The sequence below is a fragment of the Diadema antillarum genome, unplaced genomic scaffold (genome assembly GCF_040938485.1).
Source record: "Diadema antillarum isolate AM-2024a unplaced genomic scaffold, OU_Dant_1.0 scf00000132, whole genome shotgun sequence".
In the NCBI taxonomy this organism is placed as follows: domain Eukaryota; kingdom Metazoa; phylum Echinodermata; class Echinoidea; order Diadematoida; family Diadematidae; genus Diadema; species Diadema antillarum.
In genome coordinates, this window is record NW_027271021.1 from 115,101 (window position 1) to 132,763 (window position 17,663).

Below are 17,663 nucleotides of genomic sequence, written 5' to 3' on the forward strand. Positions count from 1 at the left end.
TGCCAAATATGGCACGTTAGGTTCATATTGACACATGACTAAACTATTAGGCAGGAAAAACAGCTTTAGTTTCGACCCTGCTGCAGCTCTGACAATATTCGAAAATTGCAATATAAAGGAAACATTACTATAAAGGGAGCATTGCTATAAATAGAAATTTCCTTGACTACAGCCACAGACACTAACACAGCAAACCACTTATAAATGTATGAATTGAGCATTAAAAGTCAATAAAGAGAAAGTGATGAGGTACAACATTTCACCAAGACTATTTCTATATGAAGGGACTTCAAAACCAGCAAACTTACCTAGCATTCCTTTTGGGATTTATCTATTTTTTTTAAATCAGCTAAAAAAAGAATAAATTCCATTTCTTGACCAGTATATACAAAAAAGAAAGAAAAAAAGATAGAAACCAGATTCATTTTTTCCAGGGAAGATAATTTGAGATCTTCAGCAAAGACATGGCAAGAATTATTGTCTCTTCAGGAAAAGACATTGATTACATACTGCAAGAACAAAGCAAACTAATTTGTACACAAGAGACATCATAACCTTTTAATAAACTGAGGGAAAATATAATGTAGATCAAAGATCACCATATTGGGTGGTCACTACTCTGTTGATTGAATATTCATACTGTCAGATGTTTCTATGTGTGCATATACCTGTGTATCTATCTCATCCCTTTTACAATAAAGTGACTTTGCTTTGTTTCTGCACTGTTACTGCACAATGTCTTTGCCTTTAGGAAGACAATGATTTTAAAAAGATGATTTTTCATGTGTCTCCTTGCAATAGACAACTTTTGTGTATAATATTGTTTTATTTGAAAACCAAGAAATACATGTACCATAATTACAACAATCTATTTCTAAAATTGCTGTCCTCCAAGCAATATTGAGGAAGTGGAATGATATCAGATACATGTATGTAAAATTTGTATGACGGCAATGTTTAGTCTCGATGGGTCTGGCACTGAAGTAATGGTGGGTGGCTACAACATGATATTTTTGCTGTTGGCGTTCCACAGATGGAGCTCTTTAAGAAGTTAGTACAGGAATTAATGTCGACATGCAGTGCTGGAGGCATACCTGGACGAGGAGTGAGCGAGGATACAGCCTGTTGTTGGAGGACTTACTGCACACTGGGGCGTGAACCCTCACCCTTCACCATTCCTACTGTAGCTATGGTGGTGTGCTAGACCTACTGTAAGTGTAACCTCTCCGTTACAAGCACAGCTAGCCCGTATGATAGACCTTCCTACACATGGACCTTTCCTACGGTCAAGGGGTCCTAGCTACGACCTCTTCAAGTGTGTGTGGAAGAAGCAGGGCCTACATGCATCACAAACTTAGCAGGTTGCTGGAGACAAAACAAGAAGAGTAGATAGACTTGCAGTCTTACAATCTAACTAGGTTGTCTGATACCATCAAAACATATAAATGTCAGAAAAACTATATATTTATCACACACAATGAGAGGATTAGACATGAAACATATGCTCTGTACCAGCACATTAATGAATTTTATGTTATTCACATGAGCTTCATGCAGAAATTCCATTTATTTGTACACTGCACAAGTAACACACATTAACTAGCTTCTGTATTCCTTAACCATTCCAAGTCACGCAATTTTTGAGAATGAATGAAAATGTAGATTATAACAAAACCAATAAACAAATTAATAAAGATATATGCATTTAAATATCAAGATGATATCATTATCAATTCAAACTGCCACTGATTCTTCTGATGTATCACAAACTTAGCAGAGTTCTACAGAAAAAAAAAACAGTTGAGAGAGTCTTAAAAACTTACTACATTCTCTAGTAATGTCAAAACATACAGGTACATAGAGATCACATAAAAAGAAAATAAAATGTTCATCAAACACAATATGGCAGGATTAAATATGAAATATAAAACGTTCTCCACAGCACATGCTGCAGTGTATTTTTAGAATGAATAAATTAATACACTATGAATAAGTCAATAAATAAATAACAAACAGATAAACAAATAAATAACAAACAGATAAACAAATGAATATTATATAATATCAACTACATTAAACTAAATCATTTAATTATAAACACTGCTGAATACTCATCCTGAGTAAACTCAGGCAGGTGTCTGTGGGAAATGTGTGTTATAGCAAAATCAGCTCGTCCTCAACGGGTCAATTTAATACAGGCGTGGGACACTTATTCATGGCATTGATAAGAACTCATCTTAGGCCTTTGGTCATTAGTTTTGAAGGTGATTTCTTGAACAATTTTAGCCATCTCCAAAAAATAGTTCCTCTGCATGTGCTACAATCAAGTTTTAACTTTATTTGAGTCCACATGCAACAATAAAAAGGCAGAACTTATGACATATTTCAAAGAGGAGCCTGGACATTTCTCTTTCCAACTACAGGAATCAAACATCACTCGTATGGAAATGTACTTTTGCACTGCTCTATTAAAGGGATGTACAGTATTGGTGGAGATGAGAATTGGGCTTTTAACTTTTTGTGAGATACCAAGAAAAAAACTTATGAAATAGTACAGAGCATACCATTTTAAGAGGAATCCAAAGTTTATTTGATGAAAATCGGGTTTGGAATGACTGAAACATCCAAAAACAAAGTAAAACAAAGCGATTGTAATAAAAGGAGGGTCCCACACTTTATTAGAATCGCTCTGTTTTGGATATCTCAGCCATTTCAAAACCAATTTTCATCAAATAAAATGGAATTACATTCTCTTTCATATTTCTTAAGAGGTTTCTCATTCATTAGAAACCTGAAATTAGGTCTCAACCAAAACTATACGATCCCTTTAAAACATTGTGAATTAGTCAACTTTGCCTACAGCCAGTGTGAAAACTTTGTCTCACAGCCAAGACAGAGCAGTCACATAAAGAATGATACATCAATGCCTATTGCCTCTGATTCTTCATCAATTTATATGACACACCCTCACTGACTATAAGGAAAAGTAGGCAATAAAGAATATTATCAGAAATTTATGACTGAAAGCAAAGAATAAAAGGAAGGGACTGGTGTGACATTTGACTCAAATCAGAAGATAAAAAGATTCTGACCATTTCAATGTATGGACACCAACATCTCATCATATGTCAATTTAAGGGAACCTTTCCAAAGCCAACTTGGAAAAGGTCAGTACATTTCACAAGCATAGAACTTGCGGTTACACTTCGGCCAAAAATGCCATCCTTTCATGATTTTGTATCAAAGCACCAACTTTTTTTCCATCTTGGAGGAAACTTCAGGCCCAAAATGCAATTCATGTACAAATGCCTCCTACGCCGACTCAACAGCTTTACATCAGATGCTGACAGTAGACTCAAGTTGTTAACTTGCTGGATTATGACATGATAACTCCTTGCTCTGCATGGTAATAATAGACAGCGCGAATTAAAGGGGAAGTCCGGACGATTATCAGCCGTTTCGTGTGTAAAGAACAATATTTCATGAACCTATTACCCTTTTCCCGACGAGAAAAGACCATCAGATACATTTACTATGATTTTTTTTTAAAATAAGGTAATTCTTCATGTTCGAATCCGTCGCGAGCTGCCCTTCGTACTATCTGTCCCAGGATGCATTGCGCGTGACGTATCGGGCGCAGTTTCCTCAGCTGAGAGCACCGCGAGCGAAGCCCAGCTACGCATCGATCTCCCATTGCACTGCTGACTGCGGGCGGTATCTGCATGTGTGCCTTGTCGGCGCTACTGCAGGAGACCGTACACCGATTTAGGAGTGCTGTTGCCAAACGCTGTATTCCTTTATTCAAATAATCTTCGTTATATATCTATATAAAATCTTCAAAGATTAATGTAAAATAGTTGCAATGCTACAACATTTTCGTTTAAATTGAAATATGTATGTATTATAATACTGCCGTACTTATTAGTGTCCACCCCATCACTTACAATGCATTAGCTGTTGTCGGGCTGTGCAGGCATACATTTACGTCTGCTGCTGCCAAGTGCTATCACAATCCGCGATCGTTTTTTCGACTTCTGAGTGTGAACAATCTGAAATCAGTCTGTCAATGTCAGAATTATTGCCTCTTTTGCTGTCCGAGACTGTTGAAAAGTGTGTCTGACGGTGATAAAATACGACAGTATACATGTAACTTGAACCGAGGAAGAAACGCCAGCGCCAGCTTGGTACCGCCGCCGCGCCGCGCCGGTAACTACGACCAGCAGCCCACAATACACACAGCGTAATCGGGCTGCGTGTTGTAGCATTCAGGATCATGTAAAGGTAGTATCGTGGATAGATATCAATTTAAAATCGAAATATTTCTTCAATTTGAAGACTTACTAGTAAAGTTGAAGTATTGACAACACCCTAACACTTGACACATCGGCATTTTTTTAATGAAGCAATAGATCATGCCGCGTGCATCCGCTGTGTGGTCAGAGACTGTTGAGCGGTACGCTACTACCGCTTGCTTGGCCCGTATCACCGTTGCTCAAGCAGGGCTCCCCCGAGCCAGCTGACGCTCCAAGCAAAAAGCAATGTGAGGAGGAAACGTCACGCTGTCACGTGATCTTTCTCGCCGGCGTACAGAAATCGAACGGTTACGATTCAAAATTAGTGATGCTAAAAAATCGATTGTGGCGAGTTGGGAGGGTCTTTTTCAATGAAACTTAGTCATTATGGTCCTTCATTTATGTAGATTTTGGTTAATTTTTTTTCAAAATCGTCCGGACTTCTCCTTTAACACTTATTCTAAAATTCTCTTTGAATAATAATGAAAAAAATTCTCTTAGACTGTCACACATTTGACAGGTGGGGTTTCACACAATCAAGCAGAGACCAAAGACAGTTGTCAGCAAAATAAGTGCCTACCAGACATCTATATTATTAAACTCAAAGTACAGAACTTTGCAATGCTTTGGTAAAAGCTAATCAAATTCAATGGGCATTGCAAGAAGGGTACTCTACATCCAGACGACGGGGCAATCTAAGCTCTGGATCTACAGTAATTTCCTATAACATTGCAGGTCAGTGAGAGCTGACTTTCCCAATTAACCACAGTACCTAAGTAATCAGCTCTAGGTGAAAAATTCAATCACTTTCGTGGGAGATGTTTTTACCAATCTTACCCAACAGACGGCTTCACGATTCTTATAATAAGCATTCAAATATATAATGGATGTTCATTTCACGGGGACATACAAGTAGTGACAGGCTATTCCCCTTATTTGTTTCTGATGAATATATTTATATATTTGGAATCCAGTTTGCATAAACTAGCTGTCACTATGTAAGGCAAGCTTGGGTAAGCCTCAGGCAAGCTTTCTGGTTGTTGGAACCGATCTTTGATCAAATGGCATGCATACAATTTTAATACGCTAGTGAATTGGTCTATTAATAGGGGGGGGGGGGCTCGTGATGCTCGTTATTCTGAGACACATGAATTCCCCAATACCTAGAGGTTAGTCAATCCCAAATTGAAAAGGGGTTTGTTAATCCAAACATTTGTGGAATTATTCTGAAGGTTTGTTAATCCAAAAATGAGGTAAGGTTCATTCACAATGATCCGAAAATGTTAAGTCCGTGCACACTTCGGAATGAACCTTCTGAACAACAAACCTTTAATACTTCCATTTTCGGATTAACAAACCTTCAGAATAATGAGCCTTTGAAATAACGAACTGCAACCATAAGGGTACCTGACTAATCGGTACTTACCGGTATTATGTGGAGAAAACTCAAACTCAAAAGTGACAGTCATATGATCATAATATATCCGACTCATGATATACTGATATTGAAAAAAATCCTTTTATTTTGTTTCTTAATTTGTCAACTGACACATTAATGTTAGCTAAATTTTTCTTGACTTGAGCAATTTTCATATAATGTATGTAACATATATATAATGTACACACAAGCTTCTACGCTTAGCAGTTTATTCTTTGAATACAATGCTTTAAAGGCTACAGAACCCCTCCCCTGTCTTAGTGTGAAGATACAGGTAGTACTGCTATTAATGATTTAATTCATTTACAGAATTTTCAAGACGGTACATACAGCAGTGTATGCAGCGCTGACTGGCTTCTTTCATTTTATGGAACACAAGCTAGTCTTTGATTCAAGACCTTACGAAAAATGAGCTGACAATGACTACAATTCTTGAAAATTCATTCAAACATTGAGAGGCTTTAACTTTATTTCACGCTTCTTTTATTAGTAGCTGAGACAGAGGCATCATGTAGTCCAAACAGCAAAGGTTGACTTGGCAACCATGTTTGACTTGCACTGTCACAACACAAGACTGCAATTTTAGTGCTGCAATTGGCCCAATTGCCACCGACAAAGTACTTTGACTGCAAGCACCATCTATCGATTGGTCCAAACCTGTGGCCAAAGGTAAAGAGTTAGAGTACAGGACAACACATGCCAAATGTCAGAGAAAAGAAAAGCATGGAGTATTAAAGCACAAAGGGGGCGGGGCCTTTCCATTGTGTAGCGTGAAAACAGTCACGCTAGACTAACAACAATTGAGCCATGCGTTAGGCAAGCAGTAACATGTCCTGCATAACTTTGCTCTCCGTACCAAGAGGAAACAAATTGATATCCATACACAGCCAACCTCGTTTCCAGGCAAGAGTTCTCCACACCAAAATATACAAAGCGAAAGCCTTTTCTATTTTTGAGTGTCATTTTACAGGGCCCACACACTTTGCCCTCCTGAGGCAAAAGTGACAAATGCTATTGGAAAGCTGTCTAGATATCACAGATAACCAAAGATTAATGCATCATTCTTTGTAATATCAGTATCACAATTATGCACTCAGAATCTTTTACATACAATTGTATACTGCAGAATATCCATACATCATACAAAATTCGTTTCCCAAACAGTTGGTTGAAATAACATATAAAATGGACCTTTCTTTTTTGTTATCATCAACTCACCACCTTTGGTTGCCCACAGCCATTGTAAACGTTCAAACCTTAAAACATGTGCTCAATATTTCTCCTGCTCTCTCTCTCTATCTATCGATCTCTTTATCTCTTTAATATATTTCTACATTACGTAGATGTACACCAAGACCACGTTAACAACACACGGATAATGATTCATAGCAAAAACAAGAAAAACACAAGACCTGGATACATGTATCAAAATACATGCATGATAATTTATATTTATTTCATGACCTATTCTAACTTGCCAAGACTTGCCCAGTCAATTTCAAAAGGTAACAAAATCCTCTGGCACTGGAAGTTTGATGATGGAGTCATTGCACCATGATTATTTTTGAAGAGTCATAGCTCAAAAGTAGCAATATCTTAGACTTCGCTTATTACAGTCTCAAGGTACCCTCTGGCTTTATACCTCAAATATAGTGTACAAAATAAACGTGTAACACCCAAGGAACATTGATTCCATTCACACTGGCAAATGATTAATTTGTAGACACACTTACACACACAAACAATACATCTCTCTCCATCTATATCAATGTATCTATCTGAATATAATCTTTTATTCATTTAGTTATATATTTACCTGTTTATTTATATATCAATAATTCCATTAGCAAATTTAAATAACTTGCCTCGTAAACACATTTGTCATATCACATTTGACCAATCATACAGCGTAGTTGGAGGTTGTTTTTTCAACTGAGTTTTCAGTTTAGGGAGCATGTTGGTAGCATAATCTGAAAGGTTTGACCTCTTGAACATTCATGATGGGGAAGAATTTTTAAAAAAATGTATTCACTTTGACCACGGAACATGCACATAAACAAGTTCTTTCCATTGCAGATATTTTTTTGAAAGCTTTATAGAGAGTTGTGTGTTTGATCGACAAGGAGTTGGTAACACAGCTGTTGTGCTGTTTGCAGTTGTACATGTACGTTGTAATATCAGTCAGGATTTGGGGAGACTATCATGATCAGGAATGTGTTTCAGAAAGATGAATACAACAAGTTTATTTGTTAAAGTGTGACAAACCCTCATTTCTCATCAGATTAAAGTGATATTCTGTACCGTGTTCAAGTTGGCTCTAACAAAAAAATATCAAAATCAAACAAAGAGATTGGTAGCAGTTACATATCAAAGACTAGAAAAGCACTCCAAGAGCACAGACCTCTGCTGAGCGGCTCAGTTCCACCCATATTGTGATTTTCCATTATATGGTCCTACATTCACATCATCTGCATTATTAGATTCCTTGACCATCAAACATACCCTCACTGCCAACCAGCCGCGGTTGCTTCCACTGTACTTTTCTGGCCAAAAGTTCTGAGGATTGCAAAAACTAGCATTAATGATGGGCCCTACCAATGATAAAGAATCCTTCACAAAAATTAATAAAAAACTAAAAAAACAAATCCCTGGATCCAGATGGTGATCCAGATCACTGTGAAAATTTAATCATCAGTTCCTACTGTCATTAACTTTTCCTAAAAATGTCATCCCAAAGCCATTCATATTCATAACTTTTTGAAAATCTGCAAACAGACAGACAAACAAAACAAACCAATGCTGAAAAAAAACCACACATACCCTCCTTGATGGCGGTAAAAAACTTATAAATTGTTCAAGCTTTCAAATCTTTTCCTGAAAGTGGGATGAAATAATTTACCATACATACAGCTGTACATAATGTATGTAAATTAAGATGATAATGTAACCACCTCTCAAGTTCCCTGTTGACCTGCACACAAATCATCTTTACTACCTTTTCTTTTTTTAACTCTAGATCAAAGAGAGAGAAACTTCTATGCATCAAATAAATTTTTGTTACAAAGCAATAACCTGGCATTAAAAAAAAAAAAATGAATATTAGGGGGGAAAGTAACTGACCAAAACATCACCTTTATGGAATATTTGTTACAAAAGAAAATGGCCTGAGCCCTTTATCAATTTTGTCATTTTTTTTTATTGTGTATGAACCTTTTATACTGACCATCACAAACAGTGTTTCTAAAAGCAGGTTATGTATGAATTCCTTGGCTGTGTTCTAAAATACATCACTCTGTGCCAATTAGATTCTTGTCATTTTCAGTAAGCGTTTCAACTATCTTTGTCTTCATATGTAGACAGAGTGTAGATACAAGTACTTTATCTTTTCACTGAATGAAAACAAAAATACAATCTTTCACATTTTACCATATCTGCAATCTTTCTGTCACAGAAATTTCATGTTTGAAGAAAACATACTTGATAAAGATATGTTCCCAAACTCCATATTTATATCATAATGTTATATTGCATCTACATCTATGACAAAAAATACTCTGTGCATGGGATTGTATCAGCAGGTCTCCTAAGCTATTAAACCAACGTAAACGAAAAGAAAAAAAAACAACTTTTTCTAATGTTGTAGAAGCAAAATCCAGATGTGAAAGTCTGAAACAGAGACTAATATCTAAAGATTGGTTTTAATGCTTTTTAAAAATATGGTGCTATTTACTGTTCGCTTTGTACAAAGGCTTCAAAGGGGGGAAATTGATTTTTGTGCAGCATAAGTAGTTTTCTTCTTTATCTTATAGCCCTTTATCAACTGACATCAAACGATAATCAAGGCTGGGGCCTTGGAGAAGTCGTTTGAAGATTTTCCAGACTTGCCCATTCTTGTCCAAAGCCTGTCAATAAATGGCACAATGACACACTCCCAGTTGACAAACCACCCTATGGGGGCTATTGGGTGGAAACAATACCAAGATGCTTGGGATAACAAAAGTCAACACTGCAAAAGGATTTTCACACATTAGTTCAAATCTGTATGGATGGCATTGCGTTTTAGATTGTGGCTAAGCGTAGTGCAGATTTTGCTGTATTTCTCAGTTATAAACAACAGGTCATATTGTACTTGCTATTTTCAGCTTTTTCATCTGAGTTAATGCTGCACTTGGCAAGCATTTTAAAGTTATAGCCAGGCTATTTGAATACGAAATTAGATAAAGTAATGTTGAGTGAATTTGTTGGTCAATATACACATTGTAAGTGGCAGCCCCCTCACACCATGCAGTCACACTTTTTTTTTTCATTGGTATCAAAACATTGAATTGCAAATTATACATATTATATGCCTATTTAGATCATTGCCACTCAAAATAAAGCTGAATATCAAACAAAGATTACCAACAATGATTGTTTTCAAACTTTCTTCCTTCAATCAGCACATTATATTACCGCATGAATATGAATTCGGTGGTCAAAGAGAGGACATGTATCTCTGTTTTACAGTTTATTATATATATTTTAAAAGATATGTTTCTGAGTTAGTGTATCTTAAATATGTCATATCTTTAGAATTATCAGCTGGTTTGCAGATGGGGTACTCCACCCACTACAACTACATGAAATTCTTACACCTATCAACAACAAAAAAGGAAAAAAAAAACTGTCACACAAGTGATCTCTGGTAGACGGAAGAAGACACAACCCGATACAGTCGATAATCCATACCCTTTATGCACACATGCTTGCGAGAGAAACATATGCTGCCAATCAGTATTATCAGTCACAATTGATGAGGGATAGTGACAAGTCTGTGCTTGTTGGCTGTGGAAGGTCACCTGACCCAGATGGAAGACACGTCACATGACTACAGCTCTTAATTCACACTCAATACAGGAGTTCACCGCGAGCCTAACGAGTCACAGAGATCTTACATGTCCAACTCAAACTGGTTTCACAGTCTGATCAGAGAAGAGGTAGAAAAAAATAACACTTTGCTATACCATACAAGAAACATTGGCTTAAATAGCTACTTGCAAGAAGCTATGCTGGCTGGGGGGGGGGGGGGGGGGGGGGGAGGAAATCCAGCAGGAATTATGGGATACAAATTCTCCTTGCATCTTCTTTTTAATTCTAACAGTAAATAATGGCTAAGGTCCCAGAACATTGTACCTTCAGCATATTGAGAAAAAAAAGGCTGTCTGTGTATGTGTAGACTAACAGCAACTTCATGTAGCTCATTATCATTGCTCAGAGGCAATGAGGAGGCCGACGGGTGCATGTCTAGACAAGCAAAATTAATACACTGGTTTTCCCTGTTGGGATTCCTACGGATTTTTTGACAGGATATCTAGCCATCTCTGATGTGTCATGTTATCACATTCCCACTTCTCATGAACATATACATGCATCACATCTCCCTGGAACTGCACCTAAAAGAGCACAAATCCTTCGTAGGCACTTTGTCATTTTCACGCTGACAGCCATGCATGAAAATGGTTTCTGAATCACTGTGCCTGTAACCATGACAACTGTCATGTGCTCTCTTCAACATATTAAAGAGTCTTATTCTTCCATTTTACTCTTTTCCGTCCGTAAAAAAACAGACCAATTCAAAAATGCATGTGACAAAGAAAATAAGAGCTAAAAATACAAAAGTTCAATATTGACAATAAAGTATGCCGGATGTTGTTTTGATATTTCGACTGACATTACAGGATTCAAAGGCAATTTTCATTTCACCCGAGATGTGAATCTGTTTTCTGGTCCATTCTCTGACATGGCAGAGATGTAGAATGGCAAAAAGTCCCAACAAGGATTTCTGGTGCACGCTAAAGTGCATCATTACATTTAATCCTGTTCTGAGATGAGAGAGGCTACCAAGCAAATATCACTTTGCCACGCCCCCACATAGTGTGTAGTCTCAAACTTGGAGACTTTCTCTTTGCCTGTTGGGTTACCAAAAGGTGATCAAAAATTCCTAGCTATCTGAAAGGTCACGACAGACCGCTCTGCTGCAGTAGCATGTCTGCTTTGTTTTTCTATCCCTCTCCTCATGCTATTTGATCACTAGGTCTGGGTATTCACTCTTGAATTGCACATGGAAGTTTGTTTGTACTGCTGTTCTGTGTAAATAGCTTATCAAAAATTCTATTACCCATTTTGGTACATTATAAACATATCAAATTACATGTGGATTTATTTTGATGTTCAACAGAAGAACAGACAATGTAGCCACTACAGTCAAGAAGCCAGATCAAGGCTGATAAGGTTGGTGGGGTGTTTGTTTTTTTTCCTCCTTTTCTGTCAAAAGATGTCCTATCATGCCTACTTTGTTGACAACCCAGTAGAGTAAACAAATATCCATGCATACATGTCCTTACATGACTTCCAGAAAAGACCCCAGTTGCCAGTTCTGTCATTCACCATGCCAGAATTAGCCCACATAACAGCCATCTCACTGTGGTCATGGAACCACCTACTAGTCTGGTTACCTCGCCACAGTAAGAGCATCCAAGAAGCAAATGTAACAGCAAAGATAAGAGGAGCAAAAAGCTGCTAATCACTGGCCACAATGCAGAAAGAAAGTACAGTATACAAATGTTTAAAATGAAATCGTTACAGACACCAAAGGAAGTTGCTGATATGATGATATGAAACAAGGTGGTCATTTCATCTTGAAATGTTTTGTCAATGTCTATTTCATTTTGTTGTTGTTGTTGTTGTTTGTTCTACAAAGCTGCCTGTCATTTTTCTGTCTCGCTTCTAAAAAATACAATTTCACAACTACTGGCAAGTGGTTTCAAGTAGCTTTGCATTCAAAAAGTCTCAAGTTAGATGTGTTTTCTCTACTACTGAAAATGGAGGCACATTTAAAACAGAGAAATCATTTAACTTCTGCAAGTTTTTGTTTTCTTTTTTACTTTCATTACACTTTCTTCATCGATTCAAGCATCGTCTAAACACTTTCATGTGAAGTTCAATTTTTAAATCAAAACCAACAACAATAAGCCAGTTGGCAAAGATTCATACCAATAAATGCCTTTTTCACAACAGCTGGGTGAAACAGGACAGAGTCAAATCCAATTTATCAAGAGGGGGACAGTAAAAAACTGTGACTGATCAATAAAATCAGGATCCAGTGGTTTGCCTTGGCAACTGCATCATCAATCATACAACATTATCCTCCAGAGGATTTTCTACTCATTCGAACATGGGGAAAAAATGCTGAGGAATTCTATAGGAAAACTGGCTGCCACTGGCTGTTTTACACAGCCTCAGTGGACTGAGATCTGGGCATACATGTATGATGTTTTATGTGGTATTCAAGCAATTCAGTGTTTTTTCACATTTTTTTATAAAGGCAGGATGTACAACACTAAAGCATATTCACATTTCATCATCATTTCTGACCTATAAAGCTCTATGAAATGTACAGAAAAATTCAGGGGGGGAGGAACTGAGGACTGGAGAAACTCCAACAATTGATCGCATAGAAATACTTCATTGTATAAACAGCAACTGCTCAGCACACACTATGCATTCAATGTGGCCTTGCAGGTACCTTTCATTTTGCTTTTGATCTTTATTGGCTGTCTAACAGGCTATAAACTCTGTAAACTAAGTCAGTATGCACTGCAATATTTTTAATGTCAAATGACAGTTCAATTGTGATCATGTCACAAAACAATCATTAGAAGGAATAGCCTTCCTCTTCATTCTTTTTTTAAATGTCACATCAAAAGTCACTGTCCATATGGACATTGCTTTTGTTGTCATAAAAACGAAAGAGAAAAAAAAAAGAAAAAAAAAACTTTCCATGGAAGAAATCAAGCCTACCTAATTTTTGCTAACTACTCAGATACAATGTACCTTACTGGTGAGTCAACAAGTGTATTATGTGCAACTGCTAGTTGTATCCTTTGCACATTACCATTTTTTTTTCTCTCTGTGAAAAGTTTTTTACACTGTATATTCTCAATTTAAACTGAGAGAGAGAGGGTTCTGATTGGTGGTGTACAAGTATACAAGCAGCTCTCAGAAGACCCGACTTTCTACTAGAAAAGGGCAAATGTAATAACAAACATGACTCATGTCAAGTCTACTCACACACATAAGCCACATTTTTTTCAATATTTCACAAGATGGCTTTTTTTTATTACTACAAAGCATCTGATATTTTGACATTCCACTGGATGCATCTGGAAGCAGAAAGATGGGAGTATATTATTTTCACAGATATTGGTTTTGAAGCCATCAGAGTGCGAACCAGGATTTGAAAAAAAAAAAAAGAGCATATACGGGGCTGCTGTGGATTTTGGTCAGGATTCCTTCAAACGGAACATACAATCTGCTATTCTCCCTCCAAGACTCTCTCTAGTATCATCACATCTGCCGAAAATCCAGAGATACACATGGCTAATTGTATCCTACAAAAGGTACACAGGGATTCTGCCTCAGCAATAAGCATGACATCTCCTGAGAAGGCACCAACATTATTTAAAAAAAAAAAAATCCATTGACTTTTTATAGTCAAGTGTGCTTTGGGAAAGAATTGAGGTGATGAAGTCCTTTCATTAAACAAGATTCCACAAAAGTCACTGATGCTCTCTTATCCCGTTTATACTGCGGGTGAGTTTCAGAGCCTCTTCAAGGAGGTTCAAAAGCCTGCTCAAAAAAAGTGGTCTCTTGACTGTTTAAACCGCTCGAGCTGGTTTCGCCCAAGCAAGCCCCACTGGTTTCATTCCATGGTAACTGAGTTCCTCTCCTATACAAAGCGAGGGATTTTGAATTTCTTACATAACCACAAATGTGATTGAGCACGGTGAAAGTGTACAATTTGTGCTGAGTTTATCACCGGTGGTTGGTCACCACAGCTGGCAATGACTTTCAGTATAATGACATCCAGGTCGGCAAAACAAAGCTGCTTTATAGAACCCTGAAGTATCTAGGCCTACACCAAGGCTCTTGTAGGAGACTCTGAAATCACCCCCTGTAGGTAATTTCATAACCTTATTTGATCAGATCTCTTTTTCTGAATTATGTCTGCTTTTTCTGTGCTGAAAAGCAGCTTGAGGCTGCTAGAGGAGGCTTAAAGAACCCTTGCTTTGCTTTGTATACACAGGGTATCTCTCTCTAAAGTGGGTTTAAATTGGGTAAAAAATGAACATCAAAAATGTTGCAAAATTACCTAGATGTAAATAAAAAAAAAAAAAAAAACAGATCTGGTCCCTGTAATAACTTTAGATTTACACAAAGAGTATGCTATGAAGATCATCGACATAATAATAATATATCTTAACAAAAGCAGCAGTCCTGCTTGGATTGCACTGCCTGAATCTACAATTTTATTCTTGAGGTACAGTTTGTACATTGTACCTATATGTGTGTTTCTAACAAGAAGAATTTTTGAAATTTAAGGTATAGAAATTCTCAAACATTTACAATCCTCACGGGCCGAACACACAAATTCTCTACCTACAAGGATATACAGATGTCTACTCACTAATGATAGATACCTGTTAGTGTTGTACCAGATAGAGAGATGATGACTGATATTGACAGTGCATGGACCCTATGTGGCCCTGCCTGAAGGTCCCCACAGGAGACCAAATGCACCTCATGAATAACTCTGCATCCCCTAATCCCCCAACTGATGAGTCCGCTTAAATCTGATCAGAATACATCTTGGTGGAAATAATGACATGAGTGTCATTCACACAGACAAAATATTGGGATGTCAATCATGCTCCAAATACCAAGATTTCGTTGTGCCCAATAAGGGCGTGAAAGGTTTGAAATTCACAGATATTTGCCTCCTGGGGTTCTGTCCTTGGAGCCCAGCCCCTGGCCTACTAATGGGGCCCCCTGGCCCTGCACAATTTGAACAACTTTGTATACTGTACCTTGTCCCTGAACCCTGATCCCATTGTTAACTCACTCCCACCCAACCCCTTTTGGGCGTTTACCACCAGGCACTACTGAAAACTGACATGAACAGTACATCTATAATTCTGTAAGTATCGAAGAAGTGTATTAGAAGACCTGGTTGTACTGCTAATTGGGAAAAGACTTGGTCTGGCCAATTTGGTCCAGACAACTGCATTGTATACTGTATACGCTATAATTTTCGCGTACATAAATTTTCGCGAATTGCCGCTGTCACACATTTTCGCGAGTGGTTAAATTCGCGATTGGGGGACCAGAGAAAATATGAAGTGGCAAAGAAAGTGTGAATTTTCAACTTACTAGCAAATAAGAATGATACTAGTTATACACTGCATGAAAAAAACTTACCAAACTCTGCGAACTACACTGTAGTAAGTTAGAATTCAACATTTTTGAAGTGGTTAGTCCATCGCGCTAGATTTCTGACGAGTGATCCCCTTGCGATTGGCTCTCTACAGTATTTGTAAGTAGACGTGGACGTGCGTAAACAAGCTTAGCCAGTATGGTCTGTTCGGTAAGCCGTGACATGTTCGTATCATCAAGGCAAGGGATTCATTTTGGAAGGTAATATTTTCGCGTGTTGTTAATTTCGCGAATAGTTCCCGACTCGCGAAATTCGCGAAAATAAAACCCACGCGAAATATATAGCGTATACAGTACCCGGTACCTCTGCAACAATGTAGGCCCTACCCCTAGACCTAAAAGTGAAATCTTACAACAGTTCATATGACTCAATATGAGCTACATACAGCATCATCGTATCATTTGAAAATGGACTTGAGCTTACACCAAAGTTCTTCAATGTGTCTGATATCCTCATTCAAACCACCTACAGGTAGGCCTATATGCAATCACTTACTAAAAACAACTTTTAGGCATTATTTCCTAGATGACAAATTACCATTTCTTATCCTAGGACTTGTTTGTATACACAGTGTAACTTCCCTCATTTGCAAGGCACTGGGGTTGAGTGGTCTGTAAGATACTGTAAAACACTACTTGAATCCTAAAACAAATCAAAATACTGGCCACACACATTGTAAAGTCCAAAGAGGTTCAACCTTTTGCTGCACTAGACACCTTCGAGCACTCATTATGAACCGTTCTGTGGTTTTTAACAGTAAATCTGAGGAACCATTCACAGACCTCCCAACCGTTCTGATTGAAAAATAGGGACAATGTGGCTCAAAAGTAGGAAAGAAAGAGCAGTTCCCATAGGAGTGTGCAGTAAGATTGTCAAGAAAATAGCAAAACTTCTTTCAAAACATGAGCTGGGAATGGTCAAAATTCATATTCTTTTCCTCCAAATTCAGAATGGTTGGGAGGTCTGCATTCAGTTCTCATTGCAATTTTATAGCTAAAATTGTATGCCTGGTGTTCTGAGGTCAAGTGATTCTTGTCACCAAGAACATACTGTAAAAATTGATATTTTCGCATGAGTTGTTTTTCATGTCTACAGAGTTCACATGTTGTCAATTCTGTGGAATCATAACATTACATAGTGGTACATCTAACGAGCAAAAAATATTTGCATGCTTTTAATATTTTCACACTAGTTTCTGGTTGTGCAAAATGCGTGAAAATTTACATGTTTACAGTATTTACACCGTGGCTTGGAAGTTCGAACCAAAGCGAACCAAACCAAATTGATGTGCCGTGTGTGACACTCCTTAGTACACTCACGGACCTAGTAGGTCCATGGTACGCTGTATGTCTGAAAACAGCTGTCAACTGTTGAAAAGATTCAGCACAGTTAGCCACAGAAAGCTGAAGCAAAGTCTGAGGCTGAGACTAGTCAGTCAGACAGACTAAATAATGAGTCAGGACTGCCCACAAACTCAGGGACATACACTCAAGTGACAAGTCTGTACATGCTTCTCATTTTCCCTTCTCTTTTTCTGTTTCTTTTCTTTTCTTTTTTACTTCAAGTAAATATAAATAATTTAAATCTCAGTGTGTGCATCTCCAGACTTGCCAGTGCTTCG

At 37.6% G+C, this 17,663-nt stretch overlaps 1 protein-coding gene across 2 annotated transcripts in view; it reads right to left on the bottom strand.

Moving 5' to 3' along the window:
* The window catches only part of LOC139720716 (uncharacterized), a 59,604-nt gene that overhangs the window by 33,056 nt on the left and 8,885 nt on the right, over positions 1-17,663 (bottom strand). The gene's annotated exons all lie outside the window — the stretch shown is intronic.